This window comes from Otolemur garnettii, unplaced genomic scaffold (assembly GCF_000181295.1).
Source record: "Otolemur garnettii isolate 467f Iridium unplaced genomic scaffold, OtoGar3 scaffold00018, whole genome shotgun sequence".
Taxonomy (NCBI): domain Eukaryota; kingdom Metazoa; phylum Chordata; class Mammalia; order Primates; family Galagidae; genus Otolemur; species Otolemur garnettii.
In genome coordinates, this window is record NW_003852413.1 from 23823785 (window position 1) to 23828691 (window position 4907).

A 4907-nucleotide genomic window follows, 5' to 3' on the forward strand; every position below is an offset into this window, starting at 1 on the left:
CTACCCAGGGGGACAGCTTGAGGCTCTGTCTCAAAAAAAAAAAAAAAAAAAAGAGTACACTGCCCTAGGAAGAACATGGGTATAAAGGCATATGCAGTGTGAGCACATCTAGGTTAGGCTTACAAGGTGGGGAGAGTGGCATCAGGTTCCAGATGGGTTGAGGCTTTATGGACAATGCTCCACCCCTGTTTACTGTGCACCAACCCGGCAGGGGTAGGAATGCTAATGGCTGGGAGTGGTGGTAAAACTGAACAGGGTGTGTACTACATACATGTCACTATATGTGTATATCTAGTTCCATGTGTGCTAGAGCATGTGTTCACAGAAATAAAAATTTGCACACCCATCTGTTTGTGGATTTAGAAAAGGAACAGTAAAAAGAAGAGAGCACAATTTTGGCTAACAAGTTAGATTTTGAGGTATGAGTATCAGCTCCTCATGCTCCCTTTATTGGATATCCCAATATTCTCCGGGTTGAAAACAGAAACTGGCTGGGGTGGCTTGGAGCTCCCCAGGTAGCATTTTATGAACTGAAGAGAAAGAGGGGAGGGCGGGTGTCTCTCCCAACACATGCCACAGTTACCAGATTAAGCCGGTTGCCTTGGTAACCTCCTCTCTGGGCAGGATTTGGGATTGTTGGTTAGAAAGGGTGAAGAATTGGGGAGTGTGATGGGCGTGGGGACTAGAAATAAAAGTAATGAGACTTTTAGAAACTAGAAGTTTAGGGAATAGGACCTGAGGACATGTCCAACTACTCAAGGATATCAGGTCAAGATTAAAGACCTTAGATCGGGGAAGGAAGTCAGCATCATATGATGGTTCTCCTAGAGCAACAGTGGTTTTCATTCTGACTGCACACTGGAATTACACAGAGCAGCTTTTCAGAAATACTGATGCCCAGGCCATATGCCAATTAAATCAGATTTCTGAGGCTTATGGTATTTTTGAAAAGCTAGCTGATTCCACTAGCCAGGGAAGAAAACCACTGCCCAAGGGACAACTCAAGTGTGCTGTAGATACTGGGAGATGACCTTGCTTTTTGTTTTTATTTTTTTGAGGCAGAGCCTCCAGCTGTTACCCTGGGTAGAGGGTTGTGGCATCACAGCTCACAGCAACCTCCTGGGCTCAAGTGATTCTCCTGCCTCCACCTCCAAGTAGCTGGGACTACAGGTGCCTGCCACAATGCCCAGCTATTTTTTGGTTGCAGCCGTCACTGCTGTTTGGTGGGCCTGGGCTGGATTTGAACCTGCCAGCTCAGGTCTATGTGGCTGGCACTGAGCCGATGACTTTGGATTTTCAAGTCTCTGCTATTCTAAGGCCTGTGTGTGGATCCTGAAGGGAGAAGGGTTAGCAGGGAACCTACACTCTATCATTTAAGAAATAAAGAAGGAAGACTGAGTGGTATGAATAAATATATGGAGATGGGGGCCAAAAAGCTTTGAGTACCCAGACCATGAGCTTTAAGAATGGGACCAGGCAGGGCTACCTAAGGCTGATCTGTCTGCCCCTTACATTCCCCTTCTTTCTGCCCACTGAGAGGTAGCCTGGGAGGGCAGAGAGAACCTGGGGGCTTTGCTGAGCTTGAGTTTCTTCTTGCTGAGCTGGTTACCAGGGCAACAGAGAGCAATGGGATCTAACCGCAGGACTGGGGAAGCAAAAGGCAGGGGTGAGGGGGAAGCATCTTATACTCTTGCCAGTAACCCACCACTGAAGCTGGCTGGCATTCTTTGCATGACCCCAGGAGACCAGGACTATAGTTACCCATCACCCTGTGGGAAAGGAGAAACAAACTGACATGACTTAAAGAGGAATTAGGGATGGGGGTCAGAAAAGGCTTGGTCCTCTGGCTATAGCAGCAGCACAGAAAGGTATAGAGGGGAGTCCCAACTGTCATTTTAAGATGCACCTTGATGCCCACCTCTCCAGTGTATGGATTTGGTGATACCAAGAACAAATGCTGGGTTTCAGGCCACATTACACTCAGTTGTTTTCCCATACCAGAGATATCCTCTACAGTAAACTTTCACTGCACTAAGGATCTGGAGGTAAGTCAATTCAAAACTGAGAATTGCCCTGTAAGCTTCAGAGGTCAAGTGGCCTGGGTAAAATGAAGCATGAGCCATAGCTGATAGCCTTTTCATTTTCCTTCCTCTTACCTGTACTAAGGTGAACAGGAGACTCTCCCTTAGACTATGGTCCTTAATAGTTCAGTGCCAGGGTCTTTACTTTTTAGTTCCTTTTTGCTTTATTTTTGAAACGAGTCTCACTCTGTGAGTCTGTTAGACTGTGATGGCATCAGCCTAGCTCACAGCAACCTCAAACTCCTAGGTTCGAAAGTTCCTCCTGCCTCAACCCCCTGAGTAGATGGGACTATACACACTCTCCACAATGTCCAGCTAACTTTTTCTTTTTCTTTTGGCTGGGGCTGGGTTTGAACCCACCACCTCTGGCATATAGAGCTAGGGCCCTATCCTTTTGAGCCACAGGCGCTGCCCCCAGCTAATTTTTCTATCTTTAGTACAGATAGGGTCTTGCTCTTGCTCAGGCTGTTCTCAAACTCCTGAGCTCATGGGATCTTCCCACCTTCACCTTCCAGAGTTCTAGGATTATAGGCTTGAGTCACTGCACTCAACCTGAGTCTTTATTTTTAAAGAAAGAGACCTATCTGCACCTTTCCTCTTGTCGGGCCTTGATCCACAGTTATACTGACATTAATGACACATTACCTTGGGAAGTTTACTTGCCAAACACAAAGGCATAAGGGACACTGGATATTTACATGAATAAGCACCATCTCATTAGTTTTTCTGTCCCTGACACTTAATTCAATGGATTGCATGATATCCTGGTATCTTTGTGGCAATGAAATTATATATGGGGAATACAGACAAAGTGGTCCCTAACCTCTGTGGCCTTCCATTTCACAAATCTGAGCTGGCACAAGTAGTAACTATAACCCTGTGGGGGAATTATGGAGTTCTTTTCTCTCCTTCCTTCCCTCCGAAATCAGGACTCATACATTTGTCTCCCAGTGGGATGTTTAAAAAAAAAAGACTCAAAACACTGGCAAGGGAGCCAAATTTATAGTCTAAATTTTATTATCTCCAAGTCACAATGCTGATCACAAATGTGCACCCTTTAAACAGTAACAAAAAACAACACACATAGAGAAATCCTTGCAACTAAACACAGTGGACCAACAGAGACAACTGTCACAGTGTCTTAAGGTCTGGGATTCTGGGCATGCTGCCCACAGGCTTGAGGAGACATCTTCAGGTTTAAGGCAAAGGGAACAGCCTACAAAAGGCACAACCACCAGTTACCCCTGGAAGAATCTCTTAGCTATTTCCTCCTTGGGGGTTATAGCTTAAGTGCCTCTCCCTTACTCCCCATCCCACACCTGTGACTCAGAGTAGTTAGGCCAGCTGTGGGAGGGAAGGAATAAAAACTGACATTACTGGGGGAAGAGGCACAGCCACCACTTTCTCCCTCTGGTTTTTTAGAAGGACAGGGACAGTGGCCAAGTTATCCCTGGCATACAAGAGTGCTGTAATAACAGTAGTCTCTTCTGCAGAGGCAGCAGGGAAGTGGTTCAGTGCCACAGATAGGAAGGAAAGAAAAGAGGAGCCTTTGCCCAGAAGGTGACTGGCTTCCTTAGGCCTTAAGCCCAGGTGTGGTATCTTCTGTTTGCAAGGAAAAAAGAGTAGAATTTGGGGAAATAAGAAAGTAACATCAAAAACACTTACAGCAGGAAAGATTCAGAGAAAAGCAACTGCAAAGGACAGGGTAAATTGCTTGCTGGATAATATTTGCCTCTAGAGAGGTGCATTGGTCCACAGCAACTGAAAAAGGGGGTATGATTGGAGGAATGGAAAAGAAGAGAAGCAGGACCCTCTAATTCCACTTACCTCAAAGACTGAGCCCTAAGGACCATGTGAATACATACCCCTAAGGTGCAAAGGTTCTCACTCCATCCTTCCTTTTGCACAAAAGCAACTGGTTTGCCATCTTTCCCCACAGTAGAGACTTTGCCCTCAGTAGAGGACTGAGCCCACCAGGGTACAGGTAATCACAGAAGCTCAGACTCCTAAAAACTTAAGTCAAAAAGAAGGGGTCCTACCCATCTACTCTAACCTTTTTTGCATAATGGGACACACTGTGCAGAGTTATGCTTTCACAGGGTTAGAGGAGTTAAGAGAATCCAGAAAGGCCAGGTCTTTTTAGATTTGGTGGGGGAAGGCTGGCTGATACAGTCTCCATTATTTGGGATGCAAAGAAGAGTCAAGGGGAACCCAGAGGAGCCAGCAACCAGAAGAATGAACCGTTTCATTTAAAGGCAGAGAACTAAAAGAATATTAGTTTAAGAACAGCAAGCCAGGTTTTAAAAATGAACATCTTAGAAAACAAAACAAACAGGAAAGAACTTCCCTGGGAACAGAAGACACTTGAGTTTCCCAGGAGAAAGTGAAGAAGAGCAAAAGACATGGGCTTCTGGATCTGGACTCAGAAGCTGGGCTGTCTGGATGTCTGCTCCCCTGAACACAGCCAACTCAAGTGACAGGTGGAGATGGGAGGCAGTCCACTTGTTTCTCCCTCTCTCCAACAGAGCCTGTCCTCAGAGGAAGGCAGGGGTCCTTCTCCTTCAGCTGCTTACTGGCAGGAGCCACCCTCTATCTTTGAAGCCCTCCTGGTAGTAGATAGCCAGTTGTATTTCTCTTCTCTCCTGAGTTCTCACCTCTGCTGTTCTGACAGGGGTTGGGAAAAGGGAAGAACACCACCAAAGCGTTAGTAGTGGACTTCCTGGGCATTGACAAGCTGTTTTCAAAAAGCCACGTTTCTAGGCTCGGCGCCTATAGCTCAACCGGCTAGGGCGCCAGCCACGTACACCTAAGGTGGCGGGTTCGAAT

At 46.3% G+C, this 4907-nt stretch overlaps 1 protein-coding gene across 2 annotated transcripts in view; it reads right to left on the reverse strand.

Moving 5' to 3' along the window:
- Positions 1-3075: 3075 nt before the first annotated feature.
- CASC3 (cancer susceptibility 3) overlaps positions 3076-4907 on the reverse strand; it is a 24458-nt gene continuing 22626 nt past the window's right edge. Inside the window, exon 14 of one of the 2 annotated variants that reach the window (XM_012803053.1) lies at positions 3076-4740. The gene's annotated coding sequence lies outside the window, so the exon portion shown is untranslated. Of the gene's footprint in view, positions 4746-4907 lie in introns of both variants that reach the window. The other variant, XM_003786400.2, reaches the window with a different exon arrangement.